This window comes from Lonchura striata, chromosome 4, assembly GCF_050655825.1.
Source record: "Lonchura striata isolate lonStrDom1 chromosome 4, ASM5065582v1, whole genome shotgun sequence".
Lineage (NCBI taxonomy): Eukaryota > Metazoa > Chordata > Aves > Passeriformes > Estrildidae > Lonchura > Lonchura striata.
The window spans coordinates 38,449,350-38,473,145 of record NC_140706.1 but is presented as its reverse complement, the minus strand read 5'-3'; positions in this window follow the sequence as shown (position 1 = coordinate 38,473,145).

Sequence of the window (23,796 nt, the reverse complement as noted above, 5' to 3'; positions counted from 1 at the left end):
TCTATTCAGAATACTGATAAACTGCACTGCTTAAATTATAGTCTACAAATATTTTAGCAGTCAGGAAGTTTGTTGTGAAAAACTTGGCCTGCACCATGGAACAATATGAAATTCAGGAAGATTTGCCAAATTAAATGCTTAGATTAGGTTAGTCACCCTCAGAAAAACATGCCAGTGAAGCAGGAGAACATTATGGTGGCAGATAAATAATTACCATCATTCAATAATGTAATATTATATATAGCAGTAGAAGATATTATTATAAAGTGCTAACAGAGTTGCCATATAAAATATATGGCTGAAAATTTCAGAGACTGGAAAAAAAACTTTTCTGTAACAAGCCTTAATTTTTCAGTATTGCAGTTGAAGAAGAGAGTCAGTCTTCTGTCCACTGAAAAGGTGTTGTTGTTTAGTGGACAGTTTTCTGTCCAATGAAAATGTGTTCCCCTGTTGTACAAGGGAACAAACCCTAAATTACACACTGAAATGTTATGGAAAAAATGATGATAAAGCTAATCTGAAGATTTCCTAATGGGGAAATTACTACTTTTCCAGATACAACCGCAGGAGTTCCACTTCTTTGTAAAGACTGGATGATGTTTTTTATTCATGCAACAGCACTATATTAATGGGACAGGCCACTCTATAGAATAAGGACTGAACTACAATCCACAACAGTCACTTTCCCAGAGGGTCACAGAGAAGCAATGTTTTTTAATACCATATAGATCATCATCACAATGCATTAAATAGCTAGTGACATACTGTTTTGTCAATAGAGAGGTTGTTTGTAAATAGGACAGCTGGAAGCTGACTGTTATTGAGTTAGGAGTCACAGAAAACTTCATAGTGAAAGACAGAATTAGAGTTCCTAGCTCTCAATTTAGCCCTAATTCATGAATTACATCCTAAATTGCCTTAAAAATTGAATTTAAAAATCAAATGTGACTGCTAATGGGTACCTAGTTTCATGCTGCAAATAAACTATATGAGTGTAAAACAATGGGGTTGCAGTTTAGGTGCAGTTTAGGTGAAAAACAGGCCATGATACATAAAGCCTGTAGTTATCTCTAAATACTTTCAGATGACACAGACTGTTAATTGAATTAGTGTTTTGCTGCACATAATTGACAGAACCTTTTCAGAATAATAAAATAAAACATTGGAGAGGTCCATAGAATGATCCCCTCTGCAGAACTGACCCAGCTTTTAAGAAATCTCTAGGGGTTCTTGATAATCAGTGGAAATGGGACTCTAGGGACTGACTTCTCTCCTTTCAGCTACTGACAGTGTAAATGTCATGCATGCTTCAGTGACATGCACAGAGAGTTATGCAAGCGTATGCCACACTTTCCTAATAGGAGTTAAGCACCTGGATGAAGATTGTTTTGCTTTCTCAGTCCCAGAGAGAGTAATTATTGCTCATTTGCTGATCAAAATACAATCTTAAATCTGACCTTCTGAAAGTAATGAAAACACAACCATTATACACATCTCCATAAATGACGTTCAGACAAGGCTTCTTTTGATTCAGGACAGTTTTCCTTCAGTAGGCAGGTCAGCCCTCGTGGCATATCTCCCATGTACCTATGTAAACAATTGTGTGTAACCATTATTCAGTATCAGATAAGCAAGATACTAACTAAAGTAAGGGGCAGTGATAAATTGATTGAGCCTGAGGGCCAGCTCCACTCACCAGCTGTACTACAGGCAATGAAATAAAAAAAAAATATTCCGCGTATTCATCAAGAGTAGATGAGAGTTTTCATTGTTTTGCTCATTTTGTATGCAGTTGGAAAGGAGAAGACTCCTTCTTACACAAGAGATTAGATGGGATTAAGTTTCTGACATGAAGTTTCCCTCTGCATTTAACAGGATTAGAAATCCCAGAGTCTCAGTGTATCTGCTCCATTTTGTGTGTGGCTGCAGTAAATAATGATACCAAAAAAGACTCAAGAATTTTTGTGGGACTAAAGGTAAGTATCAAAACCTGTTTAGGACTCCTGTCTAATATTCTCATAGGCATGTCCATAAAACACAGGTATGATTTAGATGTTGTGCTTATTTCCTATACCCAAATATAGAGGAACTGCTACTCCTGTAGAGTAGGTACTCTGCCTCATCTGAAAGGATGGCTCACAAGTTTTAAGGACACTATTCCCTTAGGAGTATAAACTTCATAATACCTACAGGGGTTGTGCCAGAGATATGTGCATTTCTGTTATGAAGATAATGGTTTCTGTAGTGATTGTAAGGACCTAGTACAACTGGAACAAGTACCTAATTGAAAATACACTTCCTGATTAGAGAATTCTCATTAGTACACAGGAATCTCAAGTGTAGTGTGTGTTGAAGCCAAGCAATGTAGTTGTGGGTTTCTTAGAAAAAAAACCAAAACCAATCTTTTGAATAGCTTAGTTGTCATAAGGTCTAGTTTCTCTGTGGTTTATGAACTGCATTTCTACAGCTCATTTTCACAACACTGCCCACACTCATGCCAAACGGGTACTAAGTAATTGTGCTGTATGTAACAGGCTGCACAGCTGAGGCTATTCCCACTGCATTAGTCAGTCTACTGCATACAGGTATCACAAATTATTTCCCACTTTCTTCACAGTCAGAACATTTTGTTCCACAGTACTGGATACTCTTTTTAAAGCTACACTTCATTAAGTGGTTAATAATCTTTTAAAAACAAAACAGCTATCTTCACATTTGTAAGGACTGCAAAAGCAGTACCATTCAGGAGCTGCTGTAGGAGCTAGGAGAAAATACCAAAACCAAATGGTAATAAATTTAGTTTTCAGTTTAATTTTTTTTAAAGAACTGTACTGATAACACCTTTAAATAGAGGCATTACACTCTCTAAAACCAAGCACACTCTGTGCATATATTACTAATTCCCAACAGGTGTCTGCAAGTTTGATGGGATGAAAGAATTAAGTCTGTATTTAGTTTGGAATAAATATAAAATTCTTGAACATCCACTGGTTACTCAGAGAGAATGGTCTTTTGCCATTCAAAACCAACCAGTTATCAATGTTTGCAGATTTTCCAATGTCTTATTCAGTTGTCTCATTAAAGAGCACATCTGCTTTTGCAAATGATATTTAAATCCGTGCCTGAACACGTGTAAAGTATGACAGTGGGTGGAAGAGGAAATCCTCTTTCTTTTTCTCACTCTTCCTTTCTCTCTCCCTCTCTTTCGTTTGCACTGCTTCCCAATATGTGAGGATTAGCAGTGGTCTGATGACAGTTTATACAGGTTATCAAAGGCAAAGGATAACAGGGCTCTAAAACTATGCTTACAATATACTGATAACTTCAAAAAAGATGAAATGATGACTGGAGAAGGCAGCAGCCTTTAAATGGGATGTCTTGTCCATAACTTGTCCATACACTACCAGCTGGTATGATGCACCTATTAAGTTACTTATTGCACACTGTCTTCCTCGCACATATACAGAATCACAGAATCACAGAATAATGAGGCTGGAAGAGACCTCTAAGATCATCAAGACCAACATATGCCCTAACACTTCAACTAGATTATAGCACCAAGTGCCAGGTCCAGTCTTTAGTTGTTGCAATTTTGCACTTTTTCCTTCGTAAAAGGCATTGTATGGCTCTACTGCTCAAGAAAGGTTCCTGGGAAGCTGCTTTCTTTCAAAAATCTTCATTGTTATAACCCTTAAAAACACGTCATGGAGAAATAGGCTGCTGTCTCCCCATTAGATCTGTCTGCAGGGCTGAATGTCTTGTCAAGCTTCTGCCCATCCCTTTCCCTGGTCAGGCTGTAGCTCTGTTCAGACTTGCAATCTTTATATGTGCTGAGAAGTCCATGGTATTAAAGGATCTATGTCTTCTAGTAGAAATTAGACTTGACTGAACACTTAATATTGATGGGTAGTATGTAGTTTCATTGATACCTAACTTTGCTGTGACTGTCTGTATTTTATTTCTAAAGTAGATTGGCCAGCTTTAGCTTCCTTCTTTTTTATCCCTTTATACTATTTGTGTCTTTATTTAAGTACAATAAACTTCTATCAGCTATCTTCCCTTGTATGCACTGGTTCACTGTGTCCAAGTCATCACCTAAATATTTTATGGTAAATTAAATAAATGAAACTGAATTAGTATTTATGGGACATATCACTCTGCAGACTCAGAATACGCTTCTGAATCACATTAAATTTACCAATGTCCTTTTGAAATTGAAGACCTGAGAACCGGATGCATTAATTCTTCCAATGGTTTCTGAAACCTTCCCCAGGTGTAATGTCAAGGCTTCCTGATTAGGCATCTAATAATCAAGATTGAACCCATAACCTGTATGCATGTAGTTTCTTAGTTTATAGTCTAAGTCATGCTTGTGATGTGACAATGTACACATGGCACAGACAGGGATAACCGAGCCAGTCTTAGTCTAGGCTGGGTAACAATGAAACTCTAAATAGAGTTGCTCTACCTAGCCATACTTATTTGTCTTTTGAAACCATGATATGGAAACTTCACAGGTTTTGCTAACTAAGCTAGATAGACAACATTTGACTCTTCCAATCTGACTCTATTTTAAAATTTTACTGTTAGAAATAATACTGCCACCACTAGTTTTTGTGCACATTCATTGAGGTGCAGAAATACTGTCTCAAACCACTGTGACTGTAATTTAGGGTTAGGCAGCTGAAGGATTGTAGAGATGTTTTACCTACACCTTAAAATAAGGCCAAAATGTCCATAAAACTTTAACACTACCTCTAAAAAATCCCATTTCCTAATCACAAAATTTTAGTATGCATAAAGTTTCCTGGAAAGAACTGAGTCTTTCACCAAAGCATTGACAAAGGTAGTCACTAAAATCAATCAAATAACTCAATCACCATGTGAATGGTATGATTAAAATAGAGAGATGTCATAGGAACTTTTGAAACTACAAATAAAGCCTTTCAGTGCCTGCCTTTTTTTCCCCTAAGTTCATTCCTTTTTGCCTTGTCTTCAATGGTTTCTTTGTTTTAGTATCTCTTTGCAATGCAGCTCTTTTGTGTTCAGTGTGAGAGATTTACAGCTGCTATATAAGAAAGAAACGCTAAAGCTGCACAAAAAAGTTCATTGTTAGAAAAAATTTGGATTTGTATTTCAAAACTAAATCATCAGTGCAGAGATAGGCATTAAGATCAATTATCTGATTCTGTGTTGATTTTTTTCATTAAATATTCAGCTCTGGCCAAATCCCCTCTTGGACTCCTTCATTACAAATTATAATTAGTGAGAAATTTAATGGCCTAATGAGAAAGAGAATAACATTTGGTGATAGAACAGTTGAGGGACTTATGCAATACTTACCTGTCTAACACAATTCATGATATCCATCTTGAAATTCTCTCTCCTCCTCCCAACAGATCTTTGTCTTGGAAAGCTGAGGAAGGTCTCTATTCTCGACTGAGCTGCCTAACTTAATGATGATGTCCTGATTTAACCATCGCAAGATCTGAACGTTTTGTTTGTGTTTGTATTATTTACAGTAAATATTTTGCATTAAAACACCAAAACCAAACCTTTGAGTTGATCTGTGGGGACACATGTGTGAGAAGGGAACTTAAGCTGGAGCAAGAATTTTGTACAAGTTTTATACATCTCAATGACATTTACATCCCAGGCTCAGCTGTTAATTTGATGAAATGTCCTTGCTGTGTTTTGAAAAGAAGAACTGAAAGTGCCTCAGGTTGTTTTTTGATTTTTAAAAATAACTTAGGTCTTCAGATACAGGATATTAGATATGAGGAGAAATGCCTCCCTCACATCCCTGCATAAGGCTTTAGGGTAAACCACTATACCTCTGATTTCCTAATTGCTTATACCCTGCTATAAAACCCTTCCTCAGGGACCTCATTTCAAGGCACACAGGAATCACGGGAATGTGATTTAGTTTGAGAAACTGGACTGTGACTGCCAGGCACCTAAAAAGTCTAAGTATGTAATAATGTGAAATTTGAGCAGTGAGTACTGAGCACCTTGCTTGACTCCAAGATTAATTTGTCCTTTTTTAATGACTATGTAATTATTGATATACTGCTCAGCACAGTACTGTAGGGTAGCTTTTGTCCTTCATGGGCCCACAGAAATTAAGTCTTTTTCTGTTCCATAAAATACTGGTCTGTGGAGCAGGAGAATTTTTTCCTATAACTCTAGTAAGTCTTGTAAAATTATAGATGATTCTGAAAAGTAGTGTTACTAAAAATATTCCATTCATTTCTACTGTAAAATATACTGTATTCAAAGTTGAGAACAAATGAAAATGAAATTAAAACTTGTCCTTCCTGCTGTGAAAAAGGTAGATATATAATGTGCTGTTAATTTATAGCAATAAATACATACAGTCATCATTTTATATCATTTAGCATTTTTTTGCCATGTTTGTACCTTCTTACTGTGAAAGTTTAAAGCTATTCTTCTAACCTTTCTGTGGATATTTCAAATTGAGGAATTCAGATACCATCCAAACAAAAAGACCCTGTATACCCATGTAAGATCAACAGGAGAAATAGAATCCCCATGGAAGCAATTCTCTCTGAAAGCCTGAGCTTACCTTACAGCAAAAGTCCTGCTTCTGCTCAGTTTAGGTGCCATGATTGGAATAAGCACTATTTTGCAATGTACAATATACAGTATGAATCTAAGAGAAAGTCAAATCATTCTGAGTTGGCTTATTTTAACTGCAGATCAATTAACAACTTCGCCATAAAAACATACAATTGATAACTTATTAATTTTAATAATTGATGACTCAAATGAAAAAATTTATATAATTCTTTTTAAGAATTCCTTCCACTGTTTTCAAATTAACACTGAAAAACTCCACAATGCTGTTATTTTAGGAATATACCAGTGAAAATCTGCAGCAGTAGATTTAATGAAATTATTTGGCTTTTCATTTGGCCTGGGTGAAACAATGCAGCAGTAGTTTTCATAATGACTTATCTTTTGAATTTACTAGTGTTTAAATGTGCCTCTGGGGCTCTGGAAACTGGATCAATACCAAACCTAATGAAGTAAGTGGACTCTGCACCAAGGATGAGATTTACCTCTAGAGTTGAAGAGCTGGCCAAAGGTCTCTACTGTTTAGATGGAACTAAGAGTTTATTCTGACCTTCTGCACTGTATTAATCTTACCTTGAAGAAAACCTGTCTGCAGTCTTCACATTTCACAAGTACGTATATTTTACTATAAAGCCTCAGGTGAACTCTTAAGATTGTATTTCAGGATTTTCATTTTATTTTCATATTAAAGTAATTGATCCAGTTAAATTAAATTAAAACAAACAGAAAACTCCTTTTTGACTTGCAAAATGTGCAGTTAAAACAGATCAAGATAACAATGAATCATGTTTTTTAACACCTAGTAACAATATCTTGTCAATATCTGCTCCACTGAATGAGAGTTCAGTGCTAATCATGCAAAAATTATCTAAATTACTACTGAGTAGCAGCGTATTTTTTCTTTTGAATGCCCAAAAAATGCTCAAAAAGCCCAAAACATCTTCCATCATGAATATGTCTATCAGATGTCCCTTAAACTGCACCATAAGGAAATAATACCCCAACCAACCAACCAACCAACCCAGACTGTAAAAAGTGTTTCCAGTGATGGCTGCCTTCACTGTCAAAGTGACAACTGATAAAGAATGGCAATGGGTATTAATTGCTTTTGCATTTCTTTGGTTTGTCTTAGTTTTCTAACACGAGGGCCTTTGCTAATGTATTGAGCAATCCACCAGAAGCTGTGGCACAGCTGTTCCAAAGTGCTGTAGAACTTTTCCTCTGCAGCCAAATGAAGGGCTCATCTTGGCTGTTGCCAACATGATGTTTGGCTGCTTGCTTGGCCCCTGGCCTTCCCATTAAATTCCACTGATGGAAGAGAAGGCATAAAACACTCCTTTTCCCTTAATCCACTGCAAACTAGCTGAGGGCAGGACGCTGCTCACTCAGCCATATACACTCCAGCCTAGCATGGAATTGTCTCAGCTTGATGCCATTAATTTTCATGGGTTAATAGAAAGTTGTATTGAGTCTGTAGTTTGAAAAACACAGTTGCATTTCTAGAGATACTTTAAAATCCAATATAAACTGTATATTTTATTAGAACAGGCTTGTACAAAATTCTATGGCTGACAGAAGAGACAATCAGTACAGGAAAAATACTGCATAGTTGCCTAAATAAGATTTTAATGGTTTTCAGCAATATATTTATAGTGCCACTGTAAAACTCAGAGTTGAAAGTAGGAGTAGCTTGGTCCAAAACTAGCATTGAAATAATGGACTTCAAAAGCCATGAGCCATTATATTATGCTTCATGCAGCTATGAGGAAAGAGGGAAAAAATTAGAGAAGGAAAGGAGAATCTAGAAAAAAATTATTTCTGGAGTAAAGGAGTCCTTTGCAAAGAAAATGCTGTTCCTGTTGAGGCAACAGGAACACTTGCATTTGCTATTTTTATTTAATCAAGTTCCTTGAGGTAGGTATCCTGAGAAGTAAAGAAATACACAAAAAGTGAGTAAGAGGAACGTCTTCTTTGTATCATGAGTGTATAATATTAAGGACATTGGAGTAAATCGGAATAAAGGACTTTGGAGTAAGTTTATTTAGCAAAAAGGAAAGAAAGTGAGCATTTAAAAAATCATGGCCTAAGGTTTTATTACTCTTGAAGAGAACTTTAACACATGATCACATGAGCATGAGAAAAAAGATAATAAGGGAGATTTCAAAGGGAACTTAAAAGTGAACTGCAGTGGCTGTAAGCAAACACAGCTATAATGAAAATGTCTTTAGAGATTTCAAAGATGAGAAAATAATACATCTTGTTTTCTATGTACTGAAACATTTTGCCATGTAACAGACATGATAGACATCTGGTGTGACAAAGTGTTTGACAGCAGCTGAAAACAAGCTGACACTTGAACTGAAGGGCAAAATAATCACCTTATCTTTCTGCTTGAGCTTGTACAAGCTTTTTATTATGTTATGGACTGAAAATTCTTGTTTGCTTGCTTGTTTGTTTTCTCAGTGAGAAATAGAGTGTGAAAAAATAGGTTAGAAGCAATGCCAAGTGCACAGGCTGTTCAGTCCTCACAGTCACATCTCATGTGGCTTTCAGGATTAGCTCTGCTTGCAGTGTATGAAAGACTAAGTGCCACTGTATCAGAGCACAACTCAGGCTGCCAGCCACCATAACCTGCTACAATGAAGCAGTACTATTTACTTGTCACACCGTTTTTGGAGCAATTTCTTTGGAATTGGTAGAAAAACAGTGCCTTTAATGGGACCAAGATCAAATCTTGCTGCAGTAGTTTTTACGACTGACCCTGTGCATTTTGTATGAGAGAAGATGGGTGACATTGTGAAACACTGAGCTGGTTTAGACAAGTGTCATGTCTGAGACCTATCTAATAAGTCCAGGAAGCTCTTCCCCATTGAAATTCTCCAATAATAAAGTTCAAATAATGATTTTAGCCCAATTTTCTGTTTAACTTTGTGACAAAGCAAGTGTCATCAAGGCAGAGGATAAACTAAGTATTACCACATCCAGCTGAACAGACAAAAAAGGTCTGATTTTCCTTTTTTTTACATGAAAATGAATTGATAAATTCACAAGACACAAGAGGAATCACAGAAATGTAAAAGTTGTGTAAGGTAGAGGAGAATTAAAGCATTTAATTTTGATAGGGCACAGTTGTTTTGTTATTTACCTAGTCTTCAAATTGAATGCACTGGCTGTATAACCAAATAAAATTACACACTCTGCTCTCCATTTTTATGCTATATGCCTCCTGGATAATTGTCTTCCCGAAGTTTTGCCATGCCACCTGTTAACTGAACGTTCAAGTGTATCATGTTTCTCATCCATGACAGTAGCTTGCAATCTGCTAAGAAGGAGTAAGCAGCCTCAATTTTCATGAAGGTACAAGTATTTCAGTTGGTTCCATTTCTAGAAAAGGTATGACAAGTATATCTTTTTGCCTCTCTTCCTTCTCCATTTAAAAAAGGGAATAATCAAACTGCTAGGAATTTTCTCTGTGTTTTGTAAATATTCCAAACGTTTTCTTCTAGTACCTATTGCTATCTAATAAAAATAAATCTGTTTTATAAAAGATATAGGCACATATTCTGGATACAGTTTTCAGTCTAATTTCAAACTGCAAATGGACATTGTTCCTGTTTCAGTTACATAATTTCTCAGTATCACAAGTTCATAGCTTTCGTTCAAAATACTTGCTTTGTCATGTAGCTTAAAAAAAAATTGATAATTGATCTGATTTAACAACAGTAAGAACAGGGGGTTGAACATATAGTTTAAGTAGCCAGATAGATATCTAAAATCTATGATTGTCAAAGAGACCAAAAATTGATAAACACTACCCTGGATTACTGTAATTAATTTTCAATGTAATTTGCAATGTTCTGTAGTTGTTCTTTTCTAATGCATTTGAGAGAGAATGACAATGCTTGGGCCAGCTGGCCATGTTCATTATTGTCCGTGAGAGCAGCCTGGAGCCAGCTAGGTCTCAAAATTCTTAGTCTAGGACTTCTGCAGGACCTTTCCAGTTCTTTCACACTGTGTTTTCTCTGAGTGGTGGTAGTGGGGTTTTCTCAGGTCAGAGTTGTCCAGGTGATGATAAGGTAGTGTCACAGCCTGAGTGTGCACATAAGTGCTCCACTTCTGCATGTTATGTTGTAGTAGTGGGCTGTGAGGAAGTGATGATACTGAACTTATTGTTGGAAGGTATCTCAGACAGAAGGAGCCTGAACAATTTACACTGTGCTTATCTGCACTGTTTCTCTCAGGCAGATCCTAGTGAGAAATAATGGAAAAGGCAGAAGGAAGCCATTCACATAGTAAGGGTGAGCAGAAAGGACACCAAATTGTTATGATAAATGCATAAGGGTAGGTAATAAAATAACAGATGTTTTGCTGAGTTTCTGCTTCATCTGTTATAATTTCTTTCTGAACAATTGTCTATAAATTAAAAAGACATTATATTTTATTTAATATAGGAATATAGGATGGGATAAGGTTCTTGGGAGTACATCTCAATCTGTAAGGTGACCCAGAATACATGCATCATCATTTCACTAACTCTTATATCTGTAGGAGATCTTTAATTTCTGAAAAGTCTTTATGCATGCTTCTAAAACATAAGCTTACAGCCTTTCAGGAGAGCAACATAGCAGTTCTCTAGGAAAAAATAGAAATTAAATTAATCAAATGTAGACAGTTTTGATAGTGCTGGAAGTGACTGCTTCTCAGTCTCACACTGTCATCATTCACTGGGATTTTCACCACCTTTCAGCACCAAAAAATAGTTACAGAAATAATTTGGTAAAAATAATTGCCAAATAATATTTTTCCATGGAGATGAGAAAGGGATTTTTCAAAGATGTGTTGGACTCCTAAATAATAATTAAGAACTGAAAACTTTGCTTGTTTAAGTTAAACTGGAATAAAAATGACAGGGAATTACTGTAGCCTTGTTTGCTTTAACAATTTAGTAGAATCAAAGGCTCATCTTCCTAAATATTCCTAGGATTGCCTTTAAAAATCTACAAATAGAAAATTAAAACTTAGGGCACAAGCTTACTATTTTTATCTTATATAAGTTGCTTTACTCATTTCTGATATGGTTTTTTTTTAGTGACATTCCTAAGAGGATGTTAAATGGTTGCTTTAGAGACATTAATATATACATAGAGTTGAAGAACTGGAAATCATTAATAAGTAACTGGAACTATAAGAAACAGCATTATCCTGAACAAAACATGATTCCCCATATATTATGTAGAATTTATTTTAATTATGACATTGTTAGTCAACATCAGCAGTGAAAAAAAATTATAGAATATTGTTAATGTCTATGCTTTTTTTCTCCATATCAAAGATGCTAAAAACACATTATCCACACTATTTCCATGGTTCAGATACAAAATGTTATGGAATTTATAGGGCAGAAAATTATGCAGTAAAATGTTAGAATTGTTGTTCTCTGCCTCCTGTGCTCAAACCTTGTGCCAAGTTTTAGCTTTTTAATAATCAATCAGGCTTGAAAATGCATTACTCATATTTCTCTGATTGCCATGTAGATCATTTCCACTAGTTCATTTTCAAATAAATACTGTTGTTCTTGCATCTATTCTGTTTAATGTTTTTTGTTGTGCTGTATTTTTATGGTTCCAGGTGTACCTGGAACCTTGATGACACTCCCAGGCTTTCTTCTACATTTGTGAGATTTTTTCCTTTTAAAAAGTTCCAAACTATAAGCCAAAGTGACCTCCTCTAGCAGCAAAACTCACTGTTCATTCTCATTCACTCCAAGTTGCCAGAAGCACAATTTCTATCAATTATTTTCCTTCCAGTGTCTCCATTTTGTTTTGGCTTCTTTTCTGCCACTGATTTTGAGAGAGAGGAGGAGATATCTCTGAAATTGCTTTAATTCTATAAGGATGTCTTTTCCTTCAGCAGGACAATTTTAGGTCAGATGGAGATACATGTTTTATGAATAATTATTGAAACAGCATTTGCTTCATAGTGTCTTTAAGCAGAAGCAGAACTGTACCAAATAAACCTAGAACAACCTGTAGACCCAACCCTTTTTCATGTCTATCTGAAAATCCCTTGACAGAGAGCCAAGAATACAATAAGAGAAAATGGTAATATCAGAAAAAATGTAAATATTTCTTTCCTAGGGCTTTGGTTAAAGAGTCTATTTACAGTGTACAAAAATTAGCTCCTCATTGAATTTATGCAGTTTAAAATGAAAGGTGAGCTGACTTTATTATGGTCTATTTTTGCTGCACACAAAGACCTGGTGTCCTTAGGAACTGGATTGGTTGGCAGAGCAGAAGAACTAGAAGAACCACAACATTACAGCAGTATAAAAAGATCTCCCATCTATGGGGACTTGCTGGTTGCTGGTGCTGTTACAAAATGCACTTGGAAAAAGGCCATTATTCAATGATGTTGTAATTCCAGAGAATATGGCACGGAGATCTCCCACCTCCTCAGAACTGCTATGATGACCACTGCGAAAAAGGCAACAAGAGTTGCAGCATTGTTTTGTGGGGGAAGAACAACAATTCTATGTGGAAGTTAAATCTTTGGCTTTCAAGGCCATAAGGAATGCCATGCAGCTGAGGAAACAACTGCAACACCCCAACAATGCAGAAACAACAAGTTTTGGTTTGGTCTATTCTCAGATGTCCAGGGGTACCAGAAGGTTTTTCCACATTTTAAGCTACTCAGTCTGCAACTTCATTATGGCTCAAATAAGGCAGTGCTGTAATTGTGGCAATGTCATATCAGCAATGTCATATTGGTTGCTCATGAATGCAGGAATCCAATCTTGCCAGTGCAGATTGCATTCCCCACTTATTGCTAGTAAATAATTGCTTCCTCTTCTGCACTCTGATTCTCTAAGGTTTGCTGGGGCTCAGCCCTTTCTTATAATTCTTCATTTCCCTCACTAAATGATTTTCAAATGTAGAGCAGTACAGCATGCAAATACATAGAAAAAGTTGTTGTCAAATGAATTCACCAGGGGAAAAAGTCCACCATAAAATTGCTCTGCAGGTTACTTTATTTTTTAATATTTCTCCCTGTAAATATAGTGCCCCAAGACACTGAGGCAGCTGGAAGTAATGAAATGTATTTTTCATACTCTCACTTTTCATTTCAATGTATTAAGCAGCTCTTTAAATTGCTATTTTAAACTATTATATCTTATTTTAGAAAGCCTTTATAATAATGGTGCATAATTAGAACTCAAAGTGCTTGCTATTTGTAAATGAAAATAAATGCTTAGTCCTTCTTGGAGAAGCCATTTAAGGCATTCTTTTTAAAAAGTCATCAATTTTGGTTTGTACTACTGGTTTCTTTTATTTTGCTCAAAGTATATTCCCACAATTCAAAATTATGAATTATTCAAAGTTCTACTGTAGTAGAAGTGGTGTTATGCAAAGAGAATGTATGTATCCAAGAACAGGAGTATGATTTTTCATCTCTATTTTATTCTTTCTTGCTAATGGATGAGCAGAGAAATGAAGGGCCTGATGCTATTCCACCCTTACTCCCTACTATCCATGTAATTTGGGGCATTTGTAATATCTTGGGGTTTAAGAAGGGCCCAAAGCTCATAGCCCAAAGTTAAAAAAAAAAAAAAAATTAAGAAAAAATAATAAAGTGCTGAAGTGAAAATGGTCTTTCGGAGAAAGGTCACCAGGAGACAAATTACCCACTGGTAATTGAATAAATGTATGGAGAAAATAAAGAACAGATTTAAATGTGCCATTGGCATGCTCACCAAATAAGCACAGACGCTTTCACATTATTGGAAAAAGGCTCAGATTCTTATCTGAGGAATAAGCCAGCAGGAACATACAAATCTTTCAGCAATATCTGCTGGACAGCGCTGAAATCCTAGGACAGGTTCCATGTCCTTGGCCTGAGTGCTGTTAGCTCTGGAAGCAGGTTTTCCCACACACACAGCCTGGGAGCCTGTATGAAGTAATTTTTTAGACTGTAGTCAAGTAACTGATATAATGAGCAAACCCACTGCTTTTATTATTACTTATTTTATTGAATATTACTTCTGTCTGGGCGATTCCAGTGGCTTGTACTAGGACAGCACTAACAATTCAGAATTTCTAGAAGAAAACTATGCATATCCAGGTATCAACACAGTCTTCAAAGATGTATGGGAAGTCAATTAAATCATAGGTTATTAATTATTAAGGGAAGCCCCCCATAATTTCCTAAAAATAACAAGGCATTTAACTAAATATGACCCAACAAAAAAACAGAGTGATAATCAGAGATAGCTAGCTATGTAATATTTACAGAAACCCACAAAAATTGATTTTTTAAACCTAAGAATCGAAAATGTTCTGAAATCTACACTAAAAGCCATGTGAAAGCCAAAAAATCTGTGTTTGACCTTACCCACATATTCCTTGTCTACAGAATTGTTATCCTGACGACATGTAACAAGTTATAAAGATTCTGAAAATAAAAATCTGTTTGGGTTTACAAGGAAAGTTATTTTAAGGTCTCCAGTGAAAAAAACATAGTGTGGAATGACAGGATACACAATGTATATGATATTTGTAAGTAAAATTTAATGCTTTAGTTTTGCATTTTCCATGTCTCTTTTTTTTTTTAAGAAGTTTGTAGTTAACATATGAGCAGATCATTGGCTGAAGCAGAAATTTTCTTCCAAGAACCAGTGTAAGAAATGTTATGCTACAGGACAGTTATGAAGTAGTTTAGAAATGAAGTTGTCACTGTAAGATTTATGGTTCTAATTCAAGGGAAGTTAAGGCTTGTAAAAGCCAAGTTTAAAAAAAGACCTATGTCCAGTGCAGCATTACACATTTACATTCTCAAGCATAGAGAGGTAATTCAGATTCCATCTTCACCAGCTGTTCTTTCAGGGTATCTTTCCCCTCAGCACATTGGCTTCTGTAAATCCCTTCAGTTTTTCACTTCATTATAGGAGGTCAAATGCCAAAAAAAGGTTTGTGAATTGCTCATGGGCATTTCCATGCCCATGGTTTGATGTGGCAGTGGCCAGTATTGCCACACCTAAATTCCACTGGTGACTCTTAACACCTTCTGCTTGTCTTTGTTGCTTTGTTTGTTTCTTCACACAGCTTCACGACAACAGACCTAAAGAAATGATATGTGTATATATATATATAATTTGGTCTTCAAAAATGCATGGCTGTCTAGATAGATTATCTTATCTATACTATTTTTTTTTCTTAAAAGGAATTCACTAGGTAGGTAGACAGGTTTCAAAGCAGGAAAAAAGAAAACTAAAAACCATTGTAATTTGTAGCTCAGTTCTGTACTCTAAGGATGACAGTTTTTCCTAATGCAGAACAGAAAAGGCATTTTTTTTCTCCAGATGTACCTTACTAAATAGAGCTCTGAGATAAAGAGATTTATTTTTATTTGGTGTCAAAAACACATTCTAGCTTCCCTAATGGTCTCACAGTACTTTAGCTAGACATTAAAAACACAGTTGTAGTAAGAAACTGCTTTGCCTTTTATCAACTTAGTTATTGTATTTTTAAGGTATACAGTTTAGCTCTGCTAGTCTCATTAAAGACAAGAAAAGAATATAAAAAATAATAATATAAAAACACAGCTTCATGAAAATACACAACAAGGAAAAAAGTCAGAAATGCTAGAAATGAAAGTACCCCTAGAGATACTACCAGCAGTCAGTCCTATACAAAATGAGAGTGCACAGTTATTTCTCAGAAAACTATTTTGAAAGCCTATTTCATTAATGGACACTTTAAAGGATTTGCAAGTTGTTAAAGACCATGAATAAAAATCACAGTTAGAATTACTTGTGCATTTGGAAGTAATTTCTCTATGTCCTAAAATAATTTCAATTCTCCCTAAGAATTGTTTTTTAACCAATTTACACATTCATAATAAGACGTGATGTAAATGTTAAAAAAAATAATAGTTCAATCCCCCTTGCCCAAAAATATTGGCTTCTGTATTTTCTATTAATGAAATTTACTATGTGCAAAACATTGGCTAATATTAATCTTAATAATTCTAATCTTGAAAGTTAGAAGACAAGATAGATTTAGAAGAGTGAGTACTATATAAATTGCATATAAATTTGGGTTCTGGTATTGAAGTGATACAATTTTAATATTTTTGTATTGATTTAGAAAAGTTTACTTAAAACCTGTATATATACTTAAACATATTAAATATGATTTACACTTAACATTATGGGTTTTATTTTTACAAATTTAAAAAAAAATAGAAATCTCACTTTTTTTTTTATTAAATCAGTGCAAGATTAGTCACAATGAGAATGCTGAACTAAGTAGGATAAAAATTAATTTCTTATTTTTTCCTCTGCTATTACTTTTCTGCAGGCATTTTTCTAAAAAGTGGCAAACTCAAGGTAACTCAATAATGAATGTAGCCATAGACATAAAAAGCAAGACAAAACATCCTATGACTGCTTATAGAACTTTAGAGGTGGTAAGGTTTGGAAAACATTTTAGACGTCTAAATTCTATGGTCTAAATTCTAAAATTCTCTATTTTTATTAATTTTAAGACAAAATTTGACCAATTTTAAGAATTTTTTTTTTTCACATTCCTGTAAGTGTTAATTAGGCACTTATTCACAGTTTATTGTTACAGGGAAATGGCAACTAAGCAGTTTCACTGCTTCAGAAACTTTCAGCCAGTGACAATATTACACATAAAAACTCTACAGAGAGGACATACTTACGTGTTATACAGCTGGCATTAATAGTACTGGTACCAGTAGCAGCATCCCATTTAATTCCCAAGATAGATCACATTACCATTCATTCCTCCATCCCAGATATATAGGCTAAGCCTAAGACTGACAAATCAAATAGTCTGTAATTTAATAAGGACTTCCAGACCCAAACCCATTAAGATTGTTAAAAATGGAAATGTCTCATAACCTTCCTGTGACATTGTAATGACTGAAACAGCTACACATCCTTGTAATCAAACATTTTAGGTGCCTTTCTCTTCTGTCATTGAATTTCCAACTATCTAATTTCAGTGGATGGGACCTGCTGTAGCTGTGTCAAGAGATTTTGAATAATGTCCAAATGGTATAATTTAAATGTCAAGAGGTAGGATATTCACAACTAATGCTACTATTCCCCCCGATTTTGCCAGCAAATGTCTTACGATAAATACATGATATTCTTCAAAAATCATTGAGGTAAAGAATAGGATCATCTAATTTCCAAGTTTCTGAGATTTGGGTATATATATTAGGTAGGAAATTTCATTCTTTGGAAAACTTTCTGAATGGATGTTAAAAAGTGCATGAATGCTTTCCTTTTCAATTGAAGATAAATGCAGTTTTCTCTAATCTGTAGGTTGAGCAAATTATTGGCCCAGAGAATAAAATGGCAATTTAAAAAGAAAATAAATTAATATAAAAATAATATCAACAAGAAAAATAGGAAGAGTGAGTGATCAACTGCTTCATCTCTGCAGGAAAAAATACTTTCTGCTTCTGACAGGCTGTCCAATTATGCAAGTGTATTATTTTTATGAAAGACATTGCTTTTTGAAAGGTGCCAGCTGTGACAGAATAATCACTTTAACAACATTCCATTTAAAGATTGGGAATACACAAGAAAATCGAATGTTCTTTTTTTTTTACATAGTTTATAACTATAGCTAAGAGATCTATTTTCAGAGAACAGGTTTGACAGCCATTTCCCTTATTTTTATCTGCAGTTTGGTGCATCCACTTTGATTTATGGTTGTTAGTCAGCATTTTTGGAAGAACCTTGAACATCATCATATTACTGGGTGCACACTGTTTTAATTTTGGGTTTTTTTTCAAATGAACTAAATAATTTGTTAGTGTTTTGTGCAGAAAAATAGGCAGAAGTAAAACTTAAAATATAAATTTCATTAATGGAAACTGAAATGAGAATGGCAGGATTTGGGTAGACATTTAAGAAACTAGAGAATCAAGACCAATTTCTCCAAAGTCCCCCTTGTTCATTTGGACTAGGAAATATTAATGTAAATTATTTATCTCTGGTGACCTTTCATCCATTTCTGGCAAGAAGATGCATCAAAGAACAAAAAATAAAGCAGTATCTGAAGCACAGATAATGTGATGGAAAAATACAGGCAGAGTGTGCAGTTAAATACAAATGAATGAGGCTACTCTCTGCAGGACTGAGTAGTCCAGAGAGTTATTTTATACCACTAATGCTGCTGTACTGCATTGAGCTTCTATTTTGAGTTAGCACTGAAACTGTTCACTTACTCTATTGGCTTGAAAAAACTGGCTGCAACAATGGGCTTGGAACAACTCCAGAGAATGATCAAATCCTTAAATTCTGAAAGAGGGCCAAAATGAGACATATTTACATTCATAAGTATCCACCTATAACACAATTTTAAACTAAACTAATTGCTTATTGTGAAGTAGGACTAGGGCTAGCATGAAATGAGAGGCCAAGGACAGGTATGTCACGTTTAAGTGTTTGAAATAAATGCAGGTAGGCACTGCAGTCTTGCCAGGCAACAACTTCGAGGGCTCTCAGGAATTTTTGTGAAGCTAAAAGATCAGGGTTTCCCAGTGTATGGGGGGAAAAGGCATCTGAAACGTAAGAGGATGTGACAAAGAAAGAGTGAAAAAGTCCTCTATCAACACCATCTTACCAGCCAGTTCAGAGAGGAAACTGAGCATATAGGTGTGGGACACATTTAGCCCAGGAAAGAGATGTCCCAAGAAATATTTTCCTTTCATTTCTCCCATTCCTCTCATTCTCAGCCAAGCTCAGACTTTCACCCTCCTCCCTATTCATTCTCACAAAACTATATTATTTTGGGGCATTGTAAAACAAAGCACCTAGCTGATCTAAATAAACAATTTGCTTTTTTTTTTTTTTTTTTTAAGCAGGGATCATTTAAATTACACTTTACATCACAATACCTGAAAAGCTGTATCCATAAAACATACACAGCAATATAGTGAGCAACAGCAGTTGAGAGAAGCAATGATGGAACCGGTTGCCAAGAGAAGTGGTAGATGCTCCATTTCTGAAAACATCCCAGGTCAGGTTGGATGGAGATTTGAATAAGCCAATCCAGTTCATGTTCCTCTCATCACAGAGGGGTTGGATGAAATGATTTATAATGGCCCCTTTCAACCCAAACAATTCTATTATTCTATGGCAAAAAGCAGAATAGGGAGGGCAAGAATTTTTCAAGCTATCTTCATTGCTGAAGGTTAAAATGCTCCATTTTTAATACTTTCTATGCTATATGGCAGCTAGCAATAAAGAGGTAATAATTTAATTGCTTCCACTATGGAATATATATGCCAATTTGGAATATATATTTGAGATTACTCTCAACTACCCACCCATGAATACCTTAGTATCAAACCTTTGATACTTAAACAAATTGACCCAAATGAAGTAAAGCATAGCGGAGAAACATCAGTGCTGAAATGCATTATGTTTTAACTTTTGTACCAAATGGAGGCCGGTTTGAGAATCCATTTTCTTAATACCTGATACTGCACATAATATCACATATTTTGGAGTAGGTTCCCAAAGTTAATCTCTTTACTAGGAGAAATTATTAAGAAAAAATATGACATGCTCCCAGTCATCAATTTTAATTTACCTCCAATTAGTTTTTATCTGGAACAAATTTTCTTCATGTGAAATAATTGTAGCATGTTGGCATTTAACCATGTCTTTAACTGCAAATTTTACAAACATAAATCATATTATCCACTATCAAATTGGAAAAATTTTCTTCCTATGAAACACAGTGTTTACATGAATCTAAAAAATTTTATTTGAATAGTTTTGACTTTACAGAATTTCACTGTACAATCAAGTTGAGCTTGTGAAATGAAAAATATATATTTTAAAATAGATGATATGTTCATAGAACAATTTAATAATGTTTCATAGTAATTTGTGCAACATGCCTGGGCAATTTTTTTTTTTTAAATGTATTTAATAACAAATCCATACTGAGAACTAGAGCATTGGTGCAAAATATTGGAGGAAAGAATCCCTACATTTAATGGTAGTTATATGCAAGACAGTAGAACAAAAGTCTGGTACAAATAGTTATGACAAAATATTTCCTGTCAAAATCCTGGGCTGTCTAGCATTAGTGCTTTAATAATTTCTGCTATGCAAGAATCAGCAATAAAAGTGTGTATGAACAATGCAATGGGTGTTGACAACTTATGCCATGGCCACCAGTCTGTCCACAACTTCCCTCTGGGCTCACCGTACAGAAAGTAAATTACATGGGGGATGGAAGCCACCATCCCCAAATCTTATAGTTATGTTTCATGCTTCTCACTCAAAGGAGCCCTTTCTTCTGTATGTGCATTTTGTTCCTGACAAGTGCAAAAAAGTTCAATCTTGTATTTGCCCAGGCTTTTTGTTTCATTAATTACTGCCTTTGAAAAAATATTGATAGAACATAATGATCTTTAGGAAAAAAAAAAAAAAAAGCTTTTCCTATAGCCCAAACAATTATGCTTTCTATCATCACTATTATCTCCAGTAATGAAGCCAGGCACTTGGACAGATTGTCCTGTAACATATTTACTTTAATTAAAACAAAGAAAAATATTAAAAGGTGAGGGATGGACCTACACCTATTATATATAAATAATTAATCAGTTTCTAATATCTAATGAAGTGATTAAATGTTCTAACTGTGAGTGACTGGTCCTTTTTATTCTGAAATAAACCAGAGTACTACTATTTAGGTTTTCCATATATGTATTTAAGTCTGAAAGCACAGAAGGCAGTAGTAGATGGGGCAGCAATCTCATGCTTTTTGACTTCAGTGCCCTGCAGTCTGCCTTCTTTATGATTTTTTAAGCAAAGGAGTTCATTCATAAGATTTTTGAGTCACTCTTCAATTCCAAAGTGTACTCCTAAAGGAAATATTTGCACACTCTATGAGTGAGCCACAGTTTGCAGACTCCAGATGGAATAACAGGAAAGACTGTTAACACTGGATCTGTTCTTTGTATTTATATTATTCAGAACTGCATGGATGATTTAGTAGAACATTTTAGTATCACTAAAGCACAGAATTCATTTAGATCACAAATTTTTCTGTTATTCATCTCAGTCATAGTTTTGGATTCATCACATGTACTCTGTGTACTGTTGCAGTTTCAAACCACAGATTTATGAGAGGAATGGAACAACTCTCCTGTGAGGAGAGTTGGAGTTGTTCAGCTTACAGAAAGGAGGGCTCCCAGGAGACCAGATTATGGCCTTCCAATACCTTGAAGGAACTTAAAATAAAGACAGGGACAGACGTTTTAGTAATGCCTATGGCAGTAGGACAAGGAATATCTACTTTAAACTGAAAAAGGGTAGGTTCAGACTAGATATGAGGAAAAATTTTTTTACCATGTGGGTGGAAAAACACTAGAACAGGTTGTCAAGAGAGGTTGTAGATGTCCCATTCCTGAAAACAACCCCTTGCGACTTTTTTTTTAAACAAGTCATTTGAATGATATTTTCACAGCACAATGTACCAAACAGACACATCAATATCAATGAACAACAGTAAAGAAGCTATTGCTGCTGAGAGAGGTGGCAGATGCCCCGCCCCTGAAAGCATTCCAGGTCAGGTGGAGCAGGGCTTTACACAACATGATCTTTTTGAAGATGTCCCTGCTTATTGCAAGGGGTTGAACTAGATGACCTTTAAAGGTTACTTCCAACTCAAACTACTCTATGATTCTATGAAGTTCAGTTCAAATCAGTAGGAGAAAAGCCAGGGAACCTCAGGAAAACAGGAAGCTGGACAGGACAAATGCAGGTCTGAACCTATGTGGTTAATCAAACATTCTCCCCTTATTTGAGATAAGATGGTAGTTTATGTAAGCTTCTACATAGTTTACGAAAACAAAGACACTCTGATTGGCATACTAACATTGTTTACCTTTTCCCTAAGGTGGCTAAACTTTTCACTCTGCAGCTCTACTCTAATTCATGCTCGGATAGCTGATTACTTTGTAGTTACCTTAACACAATTTCTATCTGCTCCACAACTGAATTCTCACTGCATCAAAGGCTTCGAGGCCCCATCAAGGTCACTCATCAGGCCTAGTCTGAAGGGTAGCTCAAACCTCACTCCAGACATACATCATGTTCTCTGTCTCAGAAATTCTGTAACACAGGAGACGTGACAAGATTTTGTTTTTGTCTTTCAATCTACATGGTGTGCTGTGAAAATTTTATTTAAGGAGCTCTTGAGTAATTTTTGTTCATTTTTTTTAACTGAGGATGACATCTTGTAGGTACAGGGAAAAACAGGAAGAAAACTAGGAAAAATCACTTTAGAAGAAACAAGAACAGTGTATACATTATAGATTGGGAGAGGAAGGCAGAGAGAGGGAGAGAAAATGCAAACTTCCAAATCCTTCAACCCACCAAAAGAGTCTAATATGTTTCTCACACCCTGACACCTCTTCTGAGGGATGCACAGCCAACCCAACCAACTCCTTCCCGGAATTAATTGAACCTGTATTTTCTGCCCTTGAAGCCAGTACACTAAATGTGATGTAAAGAGTGAAAATCTAAAAATGAGTGACCTGAGAGAACATGATGTCAGCTTTAGATCCTTAGATCCTTGTCAGATTTAGCTGGAAAATTATTAAGGAGCTAAGGCAGCACATTGGGTCAGTCCTGCATACATGGAAAATTACAGGTGAAGGCTTTCAGGGAACAATGGAGCTGAACTAAATGCTGCCTTAGGCATGCTGGACCCTCTAGTTTGATTTTGCAACTTATTGAGGCTTTCACAAGCCTTTTTCAGCTTTATATGGTTGATGTCATTTCAACATCCTTAGGCCTCTATACTGGGATGTGACAGTTTAAGAAAAACTGCCAGCTGTGTATGTATTTTGCATTAATCTCTGAATTTTTTAATCTCTGAATTACTTTAAAGACTTAGCAGAAAATAATTGGGTAAACCACTGTCATTCTTCCTCCTTGTAAAGAAAGGGCACAAAGATTCCCTGAGATTTTTGTCTTGTGTTCAGTGGAAGCTAAAGGGTATTCAAGCACAGACTTCCTCAAGTTGGTCTGACTAAGGCAGACCCACTTACCTCATGTCAGCAACAGTTCTGAGACTTGGCTACCATTGTGCCAAGAATGTGCTTAGTCATTGTAAGCTCTTCAGGAATTTTGTTTGCAAG